This window comes from Trachypithecus francoisi, unplaced genomic scaffold (assembly GCF_009764315.1).
Source record: "Trachypithecus francoisi isolate TF-2019V2 unplaced genomic scaffold, Tfra_2.0 Lachesis_group1, whole genome shotgun sequence".
Taxonomy (NCBI): domain Eukaryota; kingdom Metazoa; phylum Chordata; class Mammalia; order Primates; family Cercopithecidae; genus Trachypithecus; species Trachypithecus francoisi.
In genome coordinates this window covers 112,015,805-112,042,011 of record NW_022681454.1, presented here as the reverse complement: position 1 = coordinate 112,042,011, position 26,207 = coordinate 112,015,805, and the positions used below count along the sequence as shown (strand labels likewise).

General features: G+C 33.8%; 1 long non-coding RNA gene across 1 annotated transcript in view; it reads left to right on the top strand.

Annotated features, from left to right (window-relative positions):
* Window positions 1-8,945: 8,945 nt before the first annotated feature.
* Window positions 8,946-26,207, top strand: part of LOC117086417 — a 29,477-nt gene continuing 12,215 nt past the window's right edge. The window contains exon 1 of the long non-coding RNA XR_004438330.1: window positions 8,946-9,164. This is a non-coding gene — a long non-coding RNA (uncharacterized LOC117086417). The remainder of the gene's footprint in view (window positions 9,165-26,207) is intronic.

Here is a 26,207-nt window from a genome sequence, read left to right as displayed (position 1 = left end):
CAATCTGAAAAACATATTTCAGGATCTTATTTATGAGACTTCCTCAACTTAGGCCAACATACAAATTCAGGAAATACAGAGAACCCCAGTAAGATAACTCACAAGAATATCGTCTGCAAGCCACATAATGATCAGATTCTCCCACATAAAATTGAAAGAAAAATAATGGTAAAGGCAGCTAGAGAGAAAGGTCAGATTACTTACAAAGGGAAGCCCATTAGGCTAACAGTGGAACTCTCAGATGAAACCCTACAGGCCAGAAGAGATTGAGGGTCAATATTCAACATTCTTAAAGAAAAAAAAAATTCCAACCCAGAATTTCATATCCAGCCAAACTAAGCTTCATAAGCAAAGGGGAAATAAGGTTATTTTCCAACAAGCAAATGTTGAGGGAATTTGTAATCACCAGACCTGCCTTACAAGAGCTCCTTTAAGAAGCACTAAATATGGAAGGGAAAGATTGTTATCAACAACTACAAAAGCTCACTGAAGTACACAGACCAGTGACACTATAAAGTAACCACATAAACAGGTCTGCAAAATAGCCAGGCAGTATCATGATGACAGAATTAAATCCACATATATCAATACTAACCATAAATGTAAATGGGTTAAATATCAAATTAAAATACACACAGTGGCAAGCTGTATAAAGAACCCAAACCCAGTGGAATGCTGTCTGCAAGAGACCATTCTCACATGTAACGACACACATAGGCTTGAAATAAAGAAACAGAGAAAAATCTACCAAGAAAATGGAAAACAGAAAAAAGTAGGGTTTTCAATCCAATTTTCTGACCAAAACAGACTTTAAACAATAATGATAAAAAAAGGACAAAAAACAATTATATAATGATAAAGAGTCCAACTCAATAAAAAATTGAACTATCCTACATATATATGCACCCAAGAAAAGAGCACCCAGATTTATAAAGAAGTTCTTAGAGACCTTCACAGAGAAATACATTCCCACAAAATAATAGTGAAAGACATTAATACCCCACTGACAATATTAGACAGATCATCAAGAGAGAAAATTAACAAAGGTATTCCATACCTGAACTCAGCACTGTATCAAATGAACCTGATAAACATCTACAGAACTCTTCAATGAAAAGAACAGAATATACATTTTTCTCAGTGCCACATGACATATACTCTAAAATCAATCACATAATTGGAATTAAAACACTTCTCAGCAAATGCAAAAGAAAATAATAACAACCAGCCTCTAAGACCACAGTGCAATGAGATTAGAATTTAGGATTAAGAAATTCACTCAAAACCACATAACTACATGGAAACTGAACAACCTGCTCATGAATGACTACTGGGTAAATAAATAATTTAAGTTCTTTGAAATCAGTGAGAACAAAGATACAAGATACCAGAATCTGTGGGCCACAGTTAAAGCAGTGTTTAGAGGGAAATTTATAGCACTAAATACTCACAAGAGAAAGCAGGAAAGATCTAAAATCAACAGCCTAACATCACAATTAAAAAAACAAGAGAAGAAAGAGCAAACAGATTTGGAAGCTAACAGAAAACAAGAAATAACTAAGATCAGAGCAGGACTGAAGGAGATATAGACACGAAAAACTCTTAAAAAAATCAATGAATCCAGGAGCCAGTTTTTTAAAGATCAACAAAATAGATAGACCACTAGCCAGACTAATAAACAATAAAAGAGAGAAGACTCAAATAGACTCAATAAAAAATTATAAAAGTGATATCACCACTGATCCCACAGAAATACAAACTATCATCAGAGAATATTATAAAAAGCTCTACACAAATAAATTAGAAAATCTAGAAGAAATGGATAAATTCCTGGACACATACACCCTCCCAAGTATAAACCAGGAAAAAGTCAAATCCCTGAATAGACCAATAACAATTTCTGAAATCGAGGCAGTAACTAATAGCCTACCAACCAAAACAAGTCCAGGACCAGGTGGATTCACAGCCTAGTTCTACCAGAGATACAAAGAGGAGCTGATACCACCCCTTCTGAAGCTATCCCAAACAATAGAAAAAGAGAGAATCTTCCCTACCTCATTTTAGGAGGCCAGCATCATCCTTATACCAAAACCTAGCAGAGACACAACAATAAAAAAGAAAAATTCAGGCCAATATCCCTGATGAACATCAATGCTAAAATCCTCAATAAAATACAGGCAAACAGAATCCAGCAGCATATCAGAAAGTTTATCCATCATGAAAAACTCAACTTCATTCCTGGAACACAAGGCTGATTCAACATAAAACAAATTAATAAACATAATTCATCACATAAACAGAACCAATGACAAAAACCACATGATTATCTCAATAGATGCAGAGAAGGTGTTGATAAAATTCAACACCCCTTCATGCTAAAAACACTCAATAAACTACGTATTGATATAACATACCTCAAAATAGTAAGAGCTATTTATGACAAACCCACAACCAATGTAATACTGAATGGGCAGAATCTGGAAGCATTCCCTTTGAAAATTTGCACAAGACAAGGATGACTTCTCTCACCATTCCTATTCAACATAGTATTGAAAGTTCTGGCCAGGGCAATCAGGCAAGAGAAGGAAATAAAGGGAATTCAAATAGGAAGAGAAGAAGTCAAATTGTCTCTGTTTGCAGATGACATGATTGTGTATTTTCAAAACCCCATTGTTTCAGCTTAAAAACTCCTTACATTGATAAGCAACTTAAGCAAGGTCTCAGGATACAACATTAATGTGCAAAAATCACAAGCATTCCTATACACCAAGAACAGACAAACAGAGAGCCAAATCATGAATGATCTTCCATTCACAATTGTTACAAAGAGAATAAAATACCTAGGAATACAACTTACAAGGAATGTGAAGGAACTCTTCAAGGAGAACAACAAACCACTGCTCAAAGAAATAAGAGAGGACACAAACAAATTAAAAAAATCATGCTCATGGATAGAAAGAATCAATATCGTGAAAATGTCCATACTGCCCAAAGTAATTTATAGATTCAATGCTATCCCCACAAAGTTACCACTGACTTTCTTCACAGAATTAGAAAAAAACTACTTTAAATTTCATATAGAACCAAAAAAGAGCCTGCATAGCCAAGACAATCCTAAGCAATAAGAACAAAGCTGGAGGCATCACACTAACTGACTTCAAACTATACTACAAGGCTACAGTAACCAAAACAGCATGGTACTGGTACCAAAACAGATGTATACACCAATGGAACAGACCAGATGCCTTGGAAATAACACCACACATCTACAACCATCTGATCTTTGACAAACCTGACAAAAACAAGCAATGGGGAAAAGATTCCCTATTTAATAAATGGTATTGGGAAAACTGGCTAAACATATGCAGAAAAGTGAAACTGGACACCTTCCATAAACCTTGTACAAAAATTAACTCAAGATGGATTAAAGACTTAAAAAATAAGACCTAAAATAATAAAAACCCTAGAAGAAAACCGAGGTAATACCATTCAGGACATAGGCATGAGCAAAGAGTTCATTACTAAAATACCAAAAGCAATGGCAACAAAACCCAAAATTGACAAACGGGATATAATTAAACTAAAGAGCTTGTGCACAGCAAAAGAAACTATCATCAGAGTGGACAAGCATTTTACAGAATGGGAAAAAATTTTTGCAATCTGTCCATCTGACAAAGGGCTAATATCCAGAATCTACAGAGAACTTAAACAAATTTACAAGAAAAAAACAACTCCATCAAAAAGTGGGTGAAGTATATGAACAGACACTTCTCAAAAGAAGACATTTTTGCAGTCAACAAACACATCATCACTGATCATTAGAGAAATGTAAATCAAAACCACAATGAGATACCATCTCATGCCAGTCAGAATGGCAATCATTAAAAAGTCAGGAAACAAGAGATGCTGGAGAGGATGTGGAGAAATAGGAACACTTTTACACAGTTGGTGGGAGCCTAAATTAATTCAATTATTGTGGAAGACAATGTGGCAATTCCTCAAGGATTGAGAACCAGAAATACCATTTGACCCAGCAATCCCATTACTGGGTAAATACCCTAAAAATTATAAATCCTTCTACTATAAAGACACATGCACACTTATGTTTATTGCAACACTGTTCACAATAGCAAAGACTTGGAACCAACCCAAATGCCCATCAATGATAGACTTGATAAACTAAATGTGGCACATATATACCATGGAAATACTATGCAGCCATAAAAAAGTATGAGTTCATGTCCTTTTCAGGGATGTGAATGAAGCTGAAAACCATCATTCTTATCAAACTTACACAAGAAAAGAAAACCAAACACCACATGTTCTCACTCATAAGTGGTAGTTGAACAGTGAGAACACATGGACACTTGGAGGGGAATATCACATACTGGAGTCTGTCGGGGGGTGGAGGGCTAGGGGAGGGATAGCATTAGGAGAAAAATCTAATGAAGATCATAGGTTGATGGGTGCAGCAAACCACCATGGTACGTGTATAACTATGTAACAAACCTGCACGTTCTGCACATGTATGCCAGAACTTAAAATATAATTTAAAAAATTAAAAAACAAGGAAGGAAATTCTGACACATGCTACAACATGGATGATTCATGTGGACATTATGCTAATAAAATAAGCCAGTCACAAAAACTTATTTCTTTGGTAGTTACATTTCATCAAGAAAAATTATTTAATTGCATGTTTCTGAGCCTTTAGCTGTATAACTTACATATGCTGCCTTTAAAATGAAAAAAAACTCCACAGAACTTTCTTGGGTTATTCGCTTTTATCTTGTAATCTTTACAGTTATTGGGCCATTGCCTTCTGGAGTTTAATTTTGGAAGTCTATATCTTACCTGTTTCTTGTTATTGCTTGTTTATTTTTAGATAGACTCTCTTTTTTTTTTTTTTTTTTTTTTTTGAGACGGAGTTTCGCTCTGCCACCCAGGCTGGAGTGCAGTGGCCAGATCTCAGCTCACTGCAAGCTCTGCCTCCCGGGTTCACGCCATTCTCCTGCCTCAGCCTCCCGAGTAGCTGGGACTACAGGTGCCCGCCACGTCGCCCGGCTAGTTTTTTGTATTTTTAGTAGAGACAGGGTTTCACCATGTTAGCCAGGATGGTCTCGATCTCCTGACCTCGTGATCCGCCTGTCTCGGCCTCCCAAAGTGCTGGGATTACAGGCTTGAGCCACCGCGCCCTCCCGATAGACTCTCTCTATTGCATACCTGACAGCATAATTTCTTGGTCTTCATTTCTAAACCCTTTTACATCTGCATGTTTATTAGGAAAAGTTTTCATAATTATAGCTTTAAATGTATATAAATCTCTTTATTATTTTTGCAGAGGAAATTTTCAACTATTTTGGTCTAATAAAGTATTTCTATTTTGGTAAAGGACATCTTCTATCATATTATTAATTTTTATTTATTGTTTGTATTTTATTTGATATTCTTCAAGATGTTGAACATTCTTAAATTAATAGATTGAAATAATTTTCTGTTTTCCATTATCTATCATTTTCATTTTAGTTATTCATTTGCTCTTACATTCTACATTTGGAAATATATCCCGAATACATCCCTATACATTTGATTAAAATTTTTGCAGTGTTAATCTGTTTTATCTTGCTTCTATGTGGATATTATTTTGTTTTTTTTGTTTCCTGCAACAATTTATTTTCCCAGATACTTTTCTTTTTGCTTCCCTTCTCAGTTGGACATATTCTATTATTTACTTATTATATCCTAGCCTTGTTTTGTAGAGGCCATACTTTTTATGTCCTACATGGGAACATAAAATAGATTATATATGTAAAATATACACATATATGTATTTTTTAAATTTTTTAATGTGTGTTTTCCATTTTAGTCTTCATTGTAATATTTTCTTTCAAACACCAAAATTATTTTTATTTACTAATTATTAATTGTAGGGAAATAACTGTGTTTGTTTCTCATTGGACATTGATGTAATGCTTATTCGTATCCATTGCTTCATTTTAGATGTTGCCAAAATCTTCCACTCCATTCTTTAGATTCTGTTGTTTCTGGTAAAGAATCAGTAATGCAATTCACTAGAATAAGAGGGTTTTCACCTGCCTACATTGTTTTTCAACTTAAAGCATACTATCTGAAAAATCTGAGTTTTTTCTTGGTAAACACGCAGGAAAATGCAAAGGTCTACTCTTCAGCCAAGGCTTCCTTAACCCTTCTATCCCAACCACATTCTGTGCTCTTTGATGGCACCTCCTAAGATAAGAGTTCTCCACATAACCTGCATAAGATATTTGTCAAATTCTCTTCAGTGATAAAATGGGTTAGTCTTAGAACTGTAGTACTTGGATGTATGAGAAAGTCACAAAAAAATTTTATAAGATATATAAAAGAAAGAGGTTTGAAAGAAGCTTATAAAATGATGATGCATTGGCTACTCAAAAGACTCTTCCATAGAGTAGGGGCAGTGTCACATTTTTAACTATTTTCTCAAAATTTTCATCTTAATGGAGGGGAAAAATGTAGCTAAGACAAAAATCTTATTATTTCTACTTCAGATGCAATACTAAGGGTTTTAAACAGAAAAAGTACACATATATCTATAAGCATTGTTTACCAGTTCAAATCCTTCATCACTTTCACTGGTAAAATTCACCGCTTAATTGGCTTATTGCATATTCTTACTATTTCTCTATGGTATTATTGCTAACAGTTTTGTTGTGCTCAAGGGTACTGGGATTAAGAAATGAGAGTAATTAAATCAGGAACTACTTAACTTCTGACATGTTAATTTAGAACTTAATACACATAGTAAAAAGGAATATAGGAGATATGTTAGGACCTTTCACAAAAGTGTGTCATTACACAATTTCAGGTGCATGATTACTTAAATTATCCCTTTTAAATATACATAAGAACAAGATTTTACTCCTACCCACAAAGACTCATTTTATTTAATAGCTCATTGTCTTAGTTACGTTTATTGCTCTAGGGAATGTCGTCATTGTAGTAGAGTCAAGACTGATAAGCAAAAATTAATTTAAAACCCATCATGTACCGACAGGTCATAACAATATATAAACAATTTTACGGGTCAAAAAATTAAGTTTGAATATTATAGTGACAGAGTATCAAAATGTAGTAATAGTTCAACAAATATCTCAACAGAAAGTTGAGTTTTACTAACAAAGAGATTAAAATGTGAGAAAAGCTATAAGATGTCAATCAGTGCATGGATAACTGAAGGAGGGAAAATCTGACGTAAAACAGAAAGTAAGAATGAAAATCTGTGTGAACCCAAATAAAATGTTCACTACTACAAAATCTGTGTCCTTACAGAAGGTCACTTGAGAACTGTAACTGTTATTGTTAGCATTTTAAATTAATGAATATTATATGAATGAACCTGTGTAAAGTAACTGGAGCATATCGTCTTGGAACCAGTGATCACTCAAAACCACTTACACTGTAGGCCATGCATAAAGAATAAAAACACAAATAGCATATTTTATTTCTATATGATTATAGCCTTGGTGTTTTAATCTTGTGTATGAGATTAAATAGATATGGTTAGCTAACTTCCGGTAATTTCAATGCATTCTTTCTGAAAGTTATCTTTTAGATAAAAAAGTGTGGAAATAAAATTAGTATATACGCATTTCATAGAAGTATTTAATAAAATATTGACATATTTGCAGCCAGTCTGATATTCTCTAGTGAGAGAGCATCATCAACCTAATTTTCATTCAGCTGTTTCAAATGGCATATATTCTGCAAAAAACTGCATAGACACATTTATCAACTTCTGCAGGCTCTGAATTATAGATTCTGTTTAAGAATGTGTTAGGCGGACGGGTGCGGTGGCTCATGCCTGTAATCCCAGCACTTTGGAAGGCCAAGGTGGGCAGATCAAGAGGTCAGGAGATCGAGACTATCTTGGCTAACATGGTGAAACCCTGTCTCTACTAAAAATACAAAAAATTAGCCGGGCATGGTGGCACACGCCTGTAGTCCCACCTACTCGGGAGGCTGAGGCAGGAGAATGGCATGAACCTGGGAGGCGAAGGCTGCAGTGAGCGGAGATAGTGCCACTGCCCTCCACCCTGGGCAACAGAGCAAGACTCCGTCTCAAAAAAAACAAAACAAACAAAAAAAGGAATGTGTTAGGCATGCAAACAAAAAGAAAAAATGAGCTGAGAGCTTTAAAATACTAATTTCATGATGTGTGTAATATTTGTTAAGTATTGCAACTCACAGCTAATTTATTCAGTATCTAAAAGATTATAATGATGAGGAATAGCTTCATGATACATAAAATCTTAATAAATCTAATTTTATTTTACATACATTTATTTATTTAGGAGGTTGATTACCTTTCTCTATTCCTTTTGTTGCCTGGCTAAATCATACTGGAATATTGCTGTATTAATTTTCCACTTTTTTTCTCACCAATCCTGTCAATGTGGCAGAAATTGTTTTTTACCCAAATTGTTTTATCGCATCTTCTGTACAAAAGAAAAAAAGAACAAATTGTAACTAGGCACACTATTGTCCAGCCAAACTATCTGGTCCAGTCTTCCATATCATTAGAAATGGTGGACTTTTTTAAAATTTGAATGCCAGCCAAAGTGGTATCTGCCATTTCCATTGTTGGATAGTAGGAAATTGATGTGTCAATTTCACACTTTCTTTCTCTTTTCTACCAGGGGAAGCAAACATGGCAGTGACCTAGCTTCAACCATGCTTATAGTAACAGTGTCCTAATGCAGTAGTTGGAAAACTGCAGGCCACAGGCTAAATCCTTCCCTCTGCCTGTTGTTAAAACTTATTGGAATGCAGCCATGCTCACTCATGACGTGGAGTCTGAGGCTACTTTCCCATCACAGTGGCTATTTTGAAGAGCTACAACAAAGACAGTACTTCTGGGAAGCCTGAAGTATGTACACTCTGTTCTTTTACAGGCATACGTTTCCAGACCCCTGCCCTGGGAAATGGAGGAACAACAGGATAGAGGCAGCCTGGGTCCCTGAAGGAACACACTGAGCAAAGCTATACCACTGCCAGGAGTGACAGATAAAAAAGAAACTCATTTTTGTTTTTCAGCCACTGTATTATTGGTTCTTCGAATTACCAACATTTTGGTGTTTTCCCAAACTAAGCCAGTCAGAAAAAAAGTAAGTAAATGAGCAATGGTAAGGAAATAATAAAAGTAATCAAAATATCTAACCATCAGTCTCCTAACTCTGCAATAATGCTTTACTTCATTCTGGGTACTTTTTCTCTTTCAGAATAGGCATCATAGATAAACGTATTATTTTACAAATAATAATAATAGCACATTGTTGGATTTTTGCAATAGACACTTAGTGTCTCCTTAAATGTATAATTCACATGCAGGCAATATAGCTAGCTGATTTTCATAAAAGATCCATTTGCCTAATGAATCCTTATCTGAAGTGCTGTGTGAGTATTAATAAACCTTTTAATGTAATATCGAAAGAATTTTATATGTGCAATTTTAACATTATTGGTCCTAACATAAATAACATATTTTAATTTGTTCAGGGAATATTCCATTGATCTGATGTATATTTCGAGTCACTATTGCCAAATTTACACTATTAAATGCTCTCAGATCCATGAGAACCAGTTATTTAGAGAAAAGTCACAATATTGTTTCTATTTTTAAGAATGATTTAACAGAAGCAGAATGCGGGTGAAATTGGTACTAATTATAAGACCAATAGAGCTAGGATAAGGAAACTCTACCAGCACCAAATATTGTTCTATTTGTTTTGCGAAACTAAAATCAGTTGAGGAATACTGAATCTCTCCAGCTTCTCTTTCCATATTTCCATTATACAGGCCTTAGCAAGTGGATTGCTTTGTGAGGTTAACTAAGTATTCCTTCCAATTTCTAACCTCTCTACTTGTTTACATCATTTGCTGTAACTGGGTGATTTTATAATTTCCCCCAAAACATAATAACAGGGAAATGTGTTTTTGAATTCTGGAAGTCATAATCTCCAAAAGTAAATTTAGTCCATGATATTATGTTAATAAGATTCTTGAAATACCAGGCGTTGTGTGCTGGTAATTACACTTCTTTATACAGCAAATTCAGATATCAAAAAACTGAGAAGGAGGAAATGGAAAAACCCATTACACAGCAGAGGGTTGTATACAAAGTTAAAAGTCTAATGACACGAGAATAATTCAATTTGCTTTCACTGGCTTCTGAAAATAATATTAGAACATCACAAGTAACCTTTAGTGGATTAAATAACATAGAAATGGTTAAGTCCATTTCCTCAATATCCAAAATCTCAATAGAACTGTTAATACCATCTGTCAGGAACAGAATAAAAATATTATGACAAATAAAATGTGTAATATAAAAGACCTGAGAAAGTATTACAGATTATATAGACAAATCACAAAGCCATTCAAATAAGAAGAAAGAAATGTTGATTAAAATTAAAAGGAAACAATACAGTATCATGATATGGGCAACATGTGTTCATGACTCAAATAAAATATACCATATGCAATGATTAAAATATAACAAAAGTCAACTTATGTACTAGTCACGTTTGATGCTTATTTGTAAGCAATGTGACCTCTTATTTAAATAAGGAATAAATAACTTATTGATCTTAATTTGGATAGTTCACTGAATCTCTAGGATGAGGGAGAAACAGGGTCAGAAAATTGGCTGAAGAAAAAGAAAGCTAACCAGCCAGAGATATTGCCCATATCACACACCAAACTAGTTGAGTGAAAATACCAGCTGTTAGACCTCAACACCAGATGGCTTGCACCATGGATACTGAAATGGACATTGAATGCTACTGTTTCCCATGAAAATCTAGTTTTCATGGGAAAATCTTCAATTAATGACAGCTTTTAGTTCTAAGTGCATTTTACGTAGTTTTTGCTTTTCTTGCATCATAAATCCTGAAGACAAGTCACAGGCAAGGGCCTCTGAGGCTAAGTAATTTGTGGGTGTCCTAGTTAAAAGGGATGACTTCTTCAATTGGAGGTAAACTCTATTCATTTACATGGTAAGAATTCTCCCATCCTCCAAAAATGACTTATATGCTAGGAAACCAAAAAGACAAAAATGTCCTGAGTAATCCAGACTTTGGCTTTACAGTGTCAATACAAACCTTTCTTCATATAGTTTCACTACCCTTGACTATAATTCCAGTAACAATTCAATTATCCTCAATCAATACGAAGTACACCTCAAGGCCCATTAATTCTCCATCTCCAAGCCCCAAATCTTTGGGTAACGGTCATTCTTTCTCTCATTTTCTCATTTCCTATATTCAAAGAGAAAGCAAAGCAAAGAAAAAAAAATCTGAACATAGATAAATATAACATACATATACACACATATAAAATATAAATATATAAAACAGATAGTATGTATTATAAAATATGGACAGATATAGAATATATTTATATATTACATCAATCTATACATGTATTACATCTGTCTGTATGGTAGAGGTATGTCTATATATAACACAACAGTGAAGAGATGCTAATATGAGATATAATTGTCACTTCACTTCTGTAAGTGGTAACTGGGCATGAATGGCATGTTTTCTCTTCTCTGTTATCCATTACTTTTTTGTTTCTATGGGCTCCCAGCTGCGGGTGACTTGCTCTTAGAGTTATGCCTGTGGCCTTAAACTATACAGAGAGTACCCAGATGGCCCAACATAGGTAGTTAAAATTTCCTTAACACTAGCACAGTGTGCTTGTTAATAAAATAAACACTCTAGGTTCTCCTCCCCACTCTTTCCTCCCCCCTTAGGTAGTAGTAACCCTCTTTTTTTGTCCTCCAGTAAACATAAAAACTCATGTTGTTCTTGCAAATGAATTACTAATTATAGTAATCAAATGACCTTTCCCACTTTAATATCTTAGCAACAAGATATGTGTATTTTGGCTTTGGAAAAAATGCTTCATATATGGGTCACTAATATGAGCATAGTTTGAATGCTTAGAGAACTCCTATTTTTTTTTTTTTAAGGACAGTACCTTTGGGTGAGAGGATATAAGTATAATAACATCAGAAAATCTCTTGAAAAATAACTTTATTTACTCCAAAATAAGTTCTTGAATGTGAAACAATGTGGGTGGAATATTATTTCATAATTAAAGCCATTTAATAAGTCCAAAGAGCCCTTCAATAATTCTTCAGAAAAAAAGTAAGCATGACAAGCAAAAACAAATTCAGATGAAATGTGTATTTTCATGAGAAATATCACTGGCTACTCCAGAACAGAAAAGGTTTCACTGTAATCAACTGCTGTAGAGAACATGCTGTTCCCCTGAATTATAGTGTTGTATTGATATCATGACTAATTTCTACTAAAGAAAAAGTAGCCACATCATGTGAAGAGAATAACATGTTTTTGAGGTCCTGTATGGCTTGTATCCTGACATTAAATTTGCAAAGTATAGAGACTGTACTCAGAGTTCTCCCTTCTGCTTAATCTAAAACATCACTTATCTTCCTTTATGCTCTCACTCTGATGTAGCACATACCGTTTTCTGAAATAATATTGTCTACTCTTTGTATTATCTATTTAATTAGCTAAATTGTAAGCCCAATATTTTGCCTGCTTGTTTTCTGTATCTCCTGTGCTTAAAATAGTGCATGATACATTAAAACCCTTAAATAATACTAACATTGGTTATGTGAATGAACAAACATGGCAGAAGACAGGAAAGGTGGCTGAATTAATAATCTGTCAATTTGTCTGGCTAATTTCTAAGAATCTATTCAATAATTAGACATCTCAATGGTAATTCGTAGAGCACCTATACTTTTGTGCTACAGATAATTCAAGTGCCTCTTTCCCAAACAATCGTGACACCAGTTACAAAATGTTGCTTTTTTAAAGTCTGTGATCATCTAACCAATGAAAAGATAGTAGTTGATAATTAAATGCAGATAATTTTCTTAGGCCAGGTCTTCTCCACAAGGGGAAATCAGGGGACACTCCCTGGAATGGTTTTCCCCATTCCATATGATACTAGCTGTGGGTCTGTTGTATATGGCTGGTTTTGTGTTTTATTATGAATGGATTTTGGATATTATCAAATACTTTATCTTCATCTATGAATACGATCATGTGGTTTTTCTTCCTTTAGCTAGTTGATGTAATGAACTTCATCAATTGATTTTTGAATGTTGAACCTACCTTGTATATCTGTAATAAATCCCATTTGATTATGTTGAATAATTATTTTTATACATGTTGGGATTTGGTTTGTTATTTTCTTGAAAATTTTGTATTTATATTCATGACAGATATTGGTCTATAGTTTTGTTTTCTTAAAACCATTCTGTCTGGTTTCAGTGTTAGGGTAATGCTGTCCTAATAAATTGTGTTGGTAAGTATTCCTTCTGCTTCTGTCTTCTGGAAGTGATTATAAAGAATTGGTATAATATATTCTTTAAATTTAGAATTCACTAGAGAACCCGTCTGAGCTGGAACTTCTTTTTTACTGATGAACAGACATACTCTAATAAATTGGAAGTTCTGGCAAAAAGACCATACGTATTAAATTTATTCCAAAGCCCATATTTTCTTGCATCTTATATTTATTCCTCTATATTATGCCAAGTAATATCTGAAACTTCAGTTTCTTCACTATTTTGTCATTGTTGAATCAGGGTTTGAGTCAACCATTAAAGCAAATAAGCTCTAGGGCACTACTCTCCACTAACACTTATGTAATGAAATACATGTTTTATACCTGAAAACCCTGCAAAACAAACACAGAACAAAAGATTAACAGCCGTTGGGCAATTATAATAGTATCAGAGGCTTACAGCCTTTAGAAGATTATAATAGTATCCGAGGCTTGCAACATAATATTAACTATGTCCCAGATAAAAAATCAAAATTACCCAACATTAAAAAAATAAACCATGCACATAGGAAAACAAGACAAATGCTTGACAAGTTTGGCTCCAGGCCAAAATCCTAAAAGTCTCCTGGGTCTGATCTTTCAGGCCCAGATCCAGGCAATTACAAAATCTTTACCTAGACAGTCTCATGGGGGAAAACTGCTCTCCCATAAAAAACTTGGTGCACAATCAGTAGACTTCAGTCCCTGAAAAAGAGTTGCAGTCTAACTCAGGTGATTTCCATCAGAGGCCTCTCCCTCAGCAGTGAGATAATCCCCACTTTTATGCTGACAGACCTAACCCTTACTCAATACCATTCTGTGGGGAAAAATGAAAAACTGGACTCTGGGAGGCCGAGGCAGGCGAATCACGAGGTCAGGAGTTCGAGACCATGCTGACCAACATGGTGAAACCCCATCTCTACTAAAAATAGGTGGCGTGCGCCTGTTAACCCAGCTACTCAGGAGGCTGAGGCAGGAGAATTGCTTGAACCGGAGAGGTGGAGCTTGCAGTGAGCCAAGATCTCGCCACTGCACTCCAGTCTGGGCGACAGATTGAAAATCCATCTCAAAAAAAAAAAAGAAATCTGGAGGTCCCAGTGCTTTTTCCTGTTTAGCCTCTTGCTTTTGCTATATCAATGAGTGACTAAAAGCTTCCCTGTTACTTTCATTTTGGCTGTTGCTTTAACTGATCACCTAAATACCTGGGAGCTCAGTTCTCTGCAGCTCAGCTCCTGACAATTCTCAAAGGAAAATGAAATAAACAAATGTCAAACATTCACAGACAAAGACTTCAAAGTGCCTATTGTAACCAATCAACATGAGATAAATATAATATATATAATAATATATTACATATAAATATAATATATATTATATATAATATATAATCCAAAACAATACATTCACTAGATAGTCTCAATAACAGAATGGAGATAGCAGAGAAAAACATCAGTATACTTGAAAACAGATGAATATAAATTATCCACTCTCAAGAAGAGACAGAAAAAGTTGGAAAAACAAAAAAAGAATAAAAATATATTATCAGAACTAAATTATTGGACAATATCAAAAGATTTAATATTTTTATTATTTGAGTGCCCGGAGGAGAGAAGAAGGAAATTGGTGCAGAAAAATATTTGAGGAAGTAATGGCTCAAAATTTCTTAAATTTGGAAAAATAGATAAAATATATACTCAAGAAGCTCAGAAAACCTCAAACAGAATAAACTCAAGTAGAACTACACCCGGATACACCACAAACAAACTACTAAGAAGTCAAAGATTAAAAATAATAAAAGCGGCAAGAAAACAAATGGCACAATATATATACAAGAACAATTATTAGAATAACTGCAGTTTTCTATCGGAAACAATGAAGTAATTCACCAGTTGAAAGAAAAGAACCAGCAACCAAAAATTCTTTACCTTTTAGCTATGATGTGGATATTTTCTCAAATATGAAATCTTGGATAATTTCTCAACAGCTGACTTGCTCTGAAAGAAATACTAACCCAAGTTATTTAGGCCAATGGGGAATAATCAGAGAGAATTTGGAACTCCAAGAGCAAACAGCAACAGAAATGGCAAATATCTAGGTAAATACGAAATATTATATATTTGTTCTTATGCTTTTATTTTTTTAAATATATATTATTGTTAAAAGCAAAAATTATAAAATTGTCTTGGGGAATTATCAGTATATGTAGATGTCATGCATATGACAACTGTAATATTACGTGGAGAGGCTAAAGGGACTTATACAGTTTTAAAGTTTATATATTTTATTTGCAGGGATAAATAAAAATTTTAGGTAGACAGTGGAAGGTTAAATATAATGATCACAAAAAATACAAAGATATGGTCTGAATCCAGTAGATCAATTAAAATGGATACTAGAAATGTTTAAATAATCTAAATATGGTACGGAAGTGGAGCAGAGGAACAAAAAAATAAGGAGAAAAATGACTAACAAAATGGTAGACCTACATCAAATTGTGTCAACAATCACATTAAATGGAAAGGAGTTCTACAGTTTCTTAGCTGTAAAGTTATGAAACTTTATAAGTAAATACAAGTTATGCATATATATTTACAATATGACTTAGAAATCCTACTCCTCAGTGTTTAACTGAGATAAATAAAAACTATCTTCATAAAACCTGTATGCAACTGTTCTTAGCAGTTTTATTCATACTAATTTCTAAAAACTGGAAGCAATTCAAATATCTTTCAACTGGTGATTTTTTTTTTTTTTTTTTGAGACGGAGTCTCGCTCTGTCGCCCGGACTGGAGTGCAGTGGCCAGATCTCAGCTCACTGCAAGCTCCCCCTCCCGGGTTTACGCCATTCTCCTGCCTCAGCCTCCGGAGTAGCTGGGACTACAGGCGCTCTGATAATTCATAGAATAGGATTCTACAGAGAATAAAAAGAAATAAATATTTACAGATGCAAAAGCATAGTTGATTATGCTAAGTGGAAGAAGTCAGACTAGGCCGGGCGCGGTGGCTCAAGCCTGTAATCCCAGCACTTTGGGAGGCCGAGACGGGTGGATCACGAGGTCAGGAGATCGAGACCATCCTGGCTAACATGGTGAAACCCCGTCTCTACTAAAAATACAAAAAAAACTAGCCGGGCGAGGTGGCAGGCGCCTGTAGTCCCAGCTACTAGGGAGGCTGAGGCAGGAGAATGGCGTAAACCCAGGAGGCGGAGCTTGCAGTGAGCTGAGATCGGCCACTGCACTCCAGTCCGGGCGACAGAGCGAGACTCCGCCTCAAAAAAAAAAAAAAAAAAAAAAGAAGTCAGACTAAAAAGGCCTATTATTCCATGATTTCACTTATATGGCATTTCAGAAAAGGCAAAATCATACAATTGATGGGTGGTTGCCGTGGGCCAGAGGTGAGAGGATGGACTGACTGCCAAAGGGGATTATGAGGGATTTGGGGGGGTGAATGTTCAAACTGATTTATGCTTTTATTGTGGGATGGTTACATGATTCTATGCATTAGTTGTAGTTCAATGACCTATACAGCAAAAGTGAATTTTACTATATGTAAAAATAGTAATTTCAGAGCATAAATTTAAAAATAAAACAGTGCCTTGGAGAAATGTTCAACAAATGTGAGCTATAACGGTCACTATTACTCACATAATAATAATGTTAGTACATTTAAATATAGAATGACAGGTAAATTCAACCATTTCTATAAATTTACCTCCATCTACAATTATCTTCTTTGTTCTTTGTCTGTACTTCCAAACTCCACTCCCACATATGTTTTCTTAAATTTTGCTTATATAAAAGAGAAAAGTCTTCAAATACTTTTGTGAGGTCAACCTTCCTCTTTTGCTGTTTACTTTAATTTGCCCATCAGAATATAGAGGTCCTGATTCTAGTTGTATGTATAGAAGCAATGAGCAGTGGTGGAAAGAAAGGTTAGAAAGAATGATTTCTGGAAGGAGAATTAGCTTTCCCTCACACGTAGTTCACTAACATTAAGTAACTGCACAAACTGCACCTAATGCAAGAAATCATTCCTGAATAATAACCAGCTGTTCAGGTGGCAGTCCCCTCTGGGGATCGGGAGATGAATTACCAGGAGTCTCATTTTAATTCTTAGCTTCTCTCTATATATTCTTAAATATCCTCAATTTTGTTTTTAAATCTTGTGAAATTGAAAATCCTAGTAACACTGCAACTTGGCAAGCAACCAATTGAGACTTTGCATGTAGATTTTACTTACCTTAACTTTACGGTTTCATGAATTAAGAAACTCTTTCATCAGAGTTATAGAAAGTTCCTGTGATTCAGTCTGCATCTTGAGAGTAGATTGTAGACGTTTTGGTTTATCATTCTCTTTTTTTCTGGTTCTCTGTAATTATTCGAGATATCCAATCTGCCTCCAATTCTTATTTCCTCATCTTCTTCAAACAAACAGTTGTGGTTTTTTATTGTTTTAAATGAAGGATTTTTTATTAGTTTTAATCAATGGCCACTTGATTTTCAGTCTTGAATTGTGCCCTTCAATTCTAGGTGACCGTAAGTTACTATTTAATTAGTTGTTTTATTACTGTGTGCCACATGCTTCCAAATTCTATTCTTTAATACTTTCTGAATTTTCACTGTTCTCAGCCCTAACTGAACCAGATAGTCAATAACATATTATTACTTTTTTAAAATCTTCTGCCTACAGTCAGCAAGCACTCTGATATCTAAACCTCTACTAGTCAGCTTTGGTTTTAAAAAAATGCAAGTTTGAAGAAAGAAAAATAAGCATTCAGTGAATTTAGGGTAAATCGGGAGAGGTACTTTACAGTATTTCCCAGAATTCAGAAAGAATTTGGTAAATAGATGCTAAACCTTTTGTACCTAAGATGTACAAAATATAAGCAAAGGTACTGGATAAATGAACAAAGAAGATATTTACATGTGAATATGGCCAAAACTGTAACATTGATCAACATCAAAGGAGTATTTCAGTCTTCATTTTGTGACTTTTCTATAATTAACTTCCTCATTAATAAAAGGACAAAACTGTACAGTTTTGAATCTTTTTACTGAATAATGCTTTCTAAGCACTCTTTCACCTGTTTTTATTCTATATCTTCTTTTGTTTAAGGAACTTCCGTGGTTTTTTTCTATTTAGAAAAAAAGTTGCTAAAAGAGTGAATATTTGTGGGTGAGCAAGGAGTGGGAAGAGTCCTAAGGGGGACTTTCAAATTTTCACTGTTGCTTTAATGCCTGATTATGAAATAGACGAATACCATTTCACTAGTTTATTTCCCATAAGCTAATTATTACAACATAATTTCAATTGTAACAAAAGCAAACATAGAAACCGGAAGCATACAAACAATCTAGTGTAAAGTCACTTTTGTCTACAGGGTTTAGGATACTTTGTAAGATGACTATTCCTCGGAGCTGGTAGTTACAAGTGGTATAGTAGCTAAGAGTGTAGATCCTAGAAGATTATTGTTTGAATCCAAATAGTAGTTCTGCCACTAACTAGTTGGATGACCGCCAGCTATTACTTAACCTCACTGTGCTTCAGTTTCTTCATCCATGAAATGAAGGTGGGAATAATCATTATTTCATCAATTTATCTGAGGACATAAATGACTTATAGACAAAGAATATAGAACAGTGCCTGGAACAGAGTAAGGGGCAAAATTTTATTATGAAATAGAACTGAAATGTGTTTTGGCATGTGGAGAATGGAGAAAGGGCTAAAAGGTAGGTCAGTGGGAAAAACAAGAGTCGTTGTTGTTTTCTCTGGGGTAAGGTGCAAAAAGCTAATAATAAAGAGCCCAGAGCAAACAAAATGCAGAGAAGATACTGAAAATCACAATGAATCTATTGGGTGTTCAATGGAAATGCAGTGAACGTTCTTAAGTCTAGGAATTGTGTGCTGTTTGTTGTGATTTTCATAAGGCCTTTAACAGCATCTCTTAAATGTGTGGTAATTACAAAATAAATGATTTTCCAGTCCCATTTAAGCATAATATGAATTGCTTCTTACTTGTAAATACATAAAAATATCTAAAATATAGGATACCTTACAATTCAAACTGGAATCACAGAGGAGCAAATTAGAAACTTTTTATTAATATTAAAATCTCTAGAGAAGTAAGGAATTCAATTTTCAGACAATACAAAATGCAAAGATGCCTAATATCAAAATATACATATTACACCAAAATGCTTACAATATCTAAAGTCCAAAATTCACAGGATGATATCATTACAAGGGACATGGAAGATGTAGTCCCTGAGATGGCTAGTACTAGCCTTTGGGAGATCCCAAATGTAGAGGTAGGAGGGTATCACAAGTTATTTGAAACATGTATTAGAAAATAATATAATCTTTAACAAAAGGTCTTTTAAGAGTCACTGGTTAAACCTAAAACAGTTTATTTCTTGAATGTCATTTAAAAATTAATAATTGAATGTTTTTCCATATCCTGAAGGAGAACTAAGTCTACATTAACCATAGTCAATAGGAACATCTATTATTTATTAGGTATATTGGATGTTTCTATCACTTGGCAGCCTTTGGGCACATTTCTAATGGAAAGAAGGATACTATAGAGTTTCAAACAGTCCTCATTTGCAGATTTAAGTATAGAAATGGAAAGGTTAGGTTGTCCTGCAAATACGACATTTGTATTTATATATTCATCTAATACCACTTAAAATGGAACTTGCAAAATAGATTTATTTCTGTGTTATTCTTTTTATATAGCCACATTTTACAATAATATGAGCTCAGAAAATTCAATGACCAATTATATCCTGAATGTTACTCACCTGGGAAAGCTGAAAGTTATAGAACTGCAGGGTAAATGTCAAGTGAATGTGGTTGGACTATGGCCATATCTGATTAGCAAAGCTGTTTTCAGCATAGTCAATTGCCAGGCATATGTAATTTGCCCTGTATTCCTGAAACACAATGGAAGAAAATATGGTACTCTGCAATCCCTAGACAATTAAGGCAGCAGGGATTAAATTCTAATTAATAAACATTTATTGAATATCTAAAATCATACAATAAATGGGATAAATGATGTTGAAACTTTTTATGGGATATTCTTCACAGCTCCTTCAGCTATTAAAATACTTGAATTTTATATATATAGAGATTACATTTCTGATCAGATACTTGAAATACAAATTATCATAGATTACAAATTGTTTATTCATGTATGTCTTAACTCTTAACTAGATATTTTAAATGGTTGCCAGTGAGGTTATCTGTTACTAGGATATTCTATGTTTCCCTTGGTCTTGTGCAATGTAATGTACAGAGTAGGTGCTGAAAGAATTCTTTTTTTGTTTTGTTTTGTTTTGTTTTGTTTTAGAATATCTTTATTTTCTTACCTTTCATTGGTGAAATTTAGTCCCTCAGGGCTATTACAGGCCATGTCTGAGCAAAAGCTTAGGAAAGTATAAATTTAATTTATAAAATAAAAGTTTAAACACTTACATTTGAAAATTTAACATTTGTTGTATATGATACTAGCAATCTGCAGACTTAATAAAAGTGATTATATGATATACTCCTACAACAAAATAAATTAATCTTATAAGCATATAAACTCGGTGCTTGAAAATTAAGGGTGTAAATTAAGAAATACTTCTATAATGATCTAAGCATTAAAACAACAACTGAATATATAAATGATTAGCAATTTACTTTGAGTCCTAAATAGATTAGGACTCACACTAAAGCAAGTTAACTTACCAAATTTTTCTTTTATCAGGGAGCAAACACATTTAAAAAGTATTATCAACAGATAAATATGTTTATTTTTTACATAATAATGTTTTCTAATTTTTAGAATGAGAATATTTTAATATATAATTGTAGATGTCTTTTACATTAAATTGAAAATAAGAAACCAAATATCTTCAAGTAACTATCACAGCATATTGTACAAAGTGTTTCTTTTTTTTATTATTATACTTTAAGTTCTAGGGTACATGTGCACAGCGTGCGGGTTTGTTACATATGTATACATGTGCCATGTTGGTGTGCTGCACCCATTAACTTGTCATTTACATTAGGTATATCTCCTAATGCTATCCCTCCTCCTTCCCCCAACCCCACGACAGGCCCCGGTGTGTGATATTCCCCACCCTGTGTCCAAGTGTTCTCATTGTTCAATTCCCACCTATGAATGAGAACATGTGGTGTTTGGTTTTGCTCAGAATGATGGTTTCCAGCTTCATCCACGTCCTTCCAAAGGACATGAACTCATCCTTTTTTATGGCTGCGTAGTACTCCATGCTGTTTATGTGCCACATTTTCTTAATCCAGTCTATCACTGATGGACATTTGAGTTGGTTCCAAGTCTTTGCTATCATGAATAGTGCCGCAATAACCATACATGTGCATGTGTCTTTATCCAATGAGATTTATAATCCTTTGGGTATATACCCAGTAATGGGATGGCTGGGTCAAATGGTATTTCTAGTTCTAGATACTTGAGGAATCACCACACTGTCTTATGCAATGGTTGAACTAGTATACAGTCCCACCAACAGTGTAAAAGTGTTCCTATTTCTCCACATCCTCTCCAGCACCTGTTTCCTGACTTTTTAATGATCGCCATTTTAACTGGTGTGAGATGGTATCTCATTGTGGTTTTCATTTGTATTTCTCTGATGGCCAGTGATGATGAGCATTTTTTCATGTGTCTGTTGGCTGCATAAATGTCTTCTTTTGAGAAGTGTCTGTTCATATCCTTTGCCCACTTTTTGATGGGGTTGTATGATTTTTTCTTGTAAATTTGTTTAAGTTCTTTGTAGATTCTGGATACTAGCCCTTTGTCAGATGGATACATTGCAAAAATTTTCTCCCGTTCTGTAGGTTGCCCGTTCACTCTGATGGTAGTTTCTTTTGCTGTTCAGACGCTCTTCAGTTTAATTAGATCCCATTTGTCAATTTTGGCTTTTGTTGCCATTGCTTTTGGCGTTTTAGACATGAAGTCCTTGCCCATGCCTATGTCCTGAATGATACTGCCTAGGTTTTCATCTAGGGTTTTTATGGTTTTAGGTCTGACATTTAAGTCCTTAATCCATCTCGAATTAATTTTTGTATAAGGTGTAAGGAACGGATCCAGTTTCATATATTAATTGAAAATAAAAAATTAAATATCTTCAAGTGACTATCACAGCATATGTTACAAAGTGTTTCTAAGCTTTAATTTAGGTGTGATAAATATTTATCCAGTTACAGTGGAAAAATATGATATAGTATTTTTAACTCAAAAGTTTAGCCTCTAGCCTTCCTTTATATATTTTTTGTTTTATGAAAAAACAATGAAACCATCAATATTGATTATAACACAGGCAATAATGAATGAACAAAATATAATCATAAATACAACCAGGCAGAATTAAAACACCCTTATGACAAAGAGACATGAGGTAAGAACTTCAGATTTGTGTGTATATTTGCTTTCAAATAAAGAACACAGTTGGGCGCAGTGGCTCACGCCTGTAATCCCAGCACTTTGGAAGGCTGGCCAAGGTGGATCACCTGAGATCAGGAGTTCCAGACCAGCCTGGCCAACATGGCGAAACCCTGTCTCTACTAAAAATTAGCCGGGCATGGTAGTGCGTGCCTGTAATCCCAGCTACTAGAGGGGATGAGGCAGGTGGCAGGAGGCAGAGGTTGCAGTAAGCCAAGATTGTGCCACTGCACTCCAGCCTAGGCAACAGAGTAAGACTCCATCGAAAAAAAAAAAAAAAAAAAAAGAACACAACTGTGTGAGAAATAGAAGGTGGAAGTGAAAAATGCTTATGGTATCTTTCCTCTTCTGTCGTTTCAAACTAATGGATTAGGTGGTGTACTTCTAATTCTTGTTTGTGAGTATGAAACTGAACTGGCACAATCGACAAAAACTAGAAACTAATGAAAAATGGCACAATAAAAACTAGAAACTTTGCTGAATTCAGAAAAAGAGAGCAGTTTTTGGATATATTGGAAGGATCTATATTCGTAGGTTTTTCAAAAGAACCAAAGTGAGACCTATAAATAAGCTTGTTGTTGAAAAGGGTTGCTGCTAATTGGGCTAAGGAAGCATTATAGGCTAGAACTAAGTGGCAAAACATTGACTGTTACAATGCTGATAATGGGAAATGCTAACTCTAGGAGCCAAGATCTACCTATTTATATGATGTATTGCAGACTGATCTTTAAGGCAGTTTCTTTGAGGATATCTTAGAAGTATAAGCGATTACTGTAACCCTGCTGAACATACTGCACGGAGGGCAATTCTAGTTTCTTATCTAAAATTAGGCTAAACTGTGAACTCTGAGCAGTAATCTAACCCTGACATTAAACTCTATATTGAATGTCACACAGTTTTATAGCTCTTCAAAAAGCTAGTTAATTTGTATTCTGATACTTATCACATGGGGAAAAAATAGGATAATGTACAAAATATATTTATCATCCTGATCATAATCTGCTTTTATACTGAATTGTCACTATTTTTAGAGAATGTAAATCATCCGGAAATGGTATTTCTTAGGTTTTTTACAAAACTTAAGAATTTTTTTTTTTCCTTAAAAGGAAGAGAAGAATAAATGCAATCCTAGTGACAATGAGAGAACTTTACTTTTCAGTGTCCACTGGCAGACGATCTCCTGCCTCGAAGTCATGGTTAGGTCAATGAATAAAATGCACAGATTTCAACAGAAAGTGCATCCTATAATATAAAATCATGCTTTAACTCTACAATAATTTCTGCAATTTTATTCTATTTCAGAAAAAGTAAATTTCATTTGAGTAGTCTTTTATTTACCCCAAATGTAATATATTTATGAAATAAAATATATCCAAAAATTTCCAGTCTTTTCTAGACAGTCTATCCTTTAAATATTTTCAGGTAATAAAGACCATACCATTGACTATGTCAGCAATATTTTTTTTGTGTGATTACAGAGCCATTTTCCCAACAGTAAAATAGGGTGGTTAATCCTAATGCTTAATATAAAGCATTTGCTTAAAATATTTATCTAATAAATAACAGTTCACAAAATGTACACAAAAAAAGAAAATAATAACATTTACAGAAGAGATACTAAGATAATATATCGAATCTGATCAGGAAATGAGTCAGGAAAATTTTAATTCAATCATAGCAAATCTGTTTATGACTTTTTTCAGGAGTCAGACTGAACTATTTTCTAGTATATGTGCTGGAAAGTAGTTTTTTTTTTTTTTTTCAAGTGTGAGAACCTTGGCAAAATTAATTTACAAATACAGGGACATGGATGGAGCTGGAGTCCATCATCCTCAGCAAACTAACACAGGAACAGAAAACCAAATACTGCATGTTCTCACTTATAAGTGGAAGCTAAATGATGAGAACACATCCACACACAGAGGGGAATGACAGACACTTGGGCCTATCAGAGAGTGGAAGGTGGGAGGATGATGAGGATCAGAAAAAATGACTAACGGGCACTAAGCTTAATACACGGGTAAGCAAATAATCTGTACAACAAACCCCATGACACAAGTTTACCTGTGTAACAAACCTTGACTTGTACCCCTGAACTTCAATAAAAGTTTTAAAAAAAGAGAACTATACTGCTCTGTCTCAAAAAAACATACACACAGGAAAATGAATTTTAAAATCAGTCAAGAGGACTAAGAATAACAGATAAAGAATAAGAATATTTTTCTCATAATTTTAAAATTTAAAAAGATTTTAAAATGTATAAAGGTATTTTAAACATTATCCTGCTTTTTCTTCTATCATTAGGCCTAGTATTATCATAAGTAAGTCATTTATAAAAGATGAGATTGGTCTAATTTTAATTTTTTTAATTTAAGTTTTATATTTTTCAAACTTTTATTTTAGAAAAAGAAAGAAAAATAATCAGAGAAATCTATCATATTTTTAATTAACTTTGTCCTGGCTACTAGGATATTTCTGCATATATCTATATTAAGACATTTATGATTCCATTTTTAAAATTAAAATTAATGAAATGTGGATCTCTTCTTTTTTCTCTATAGGGGTAAATGGTGCATCTATCATATTTATTAAATTTGATTTAACTCCTATATAACAAAAAAATTTTTAGAATTTCCTTAAATTTGCTGTGTCCTGGGTGATGTGTAAGAGAGATTTTCTAGAGTAAGACTCTCTTAATTTTATCACTTTACCAGCAAAAAAATTAACTTGTATCTCAATAAATGTTCAATTATTTATTTATAAGTTATGTACTTGTATTATTATGCTAATATATGACATACATATTACATCTAAATAATAATGAAAAATAACAGAGTAAAACAAAAATAATATAAAAGCTATACTATTTTTTTCATATCAAGATTGAAATCCTCTTGAGTACACACAAACAGCAATGTTTGAGAGTGAATAGGTCATACATATTCATGTATTTAAGGATGCCTTAAATCACTGTATCATCATTATTTGATCCTTTATATGAAATTGAACATACCACTTTATTTAGAAATCAAATTTCAAAATATGAACTTCATTTTTGTTTTGCTTCAAATATGATCACTTTTCTACATGTACTCTTATATATTGCTCTGTCTCAAAACTAGTAGTAATATTTTAAATAGTATGATTTCGGTGGTCAGAGTAGCCTAACAAAACTAAAATAGATCTTAATTTTATTTTAAGGATCATATTTTTTAAACAGATATACATAATTGAATTATTTGTAACACAAAGTCTTTTTAACAGCTAAATTTCAAGACTCACATCTTTATTCATTTATGATGAAAATCGTTTT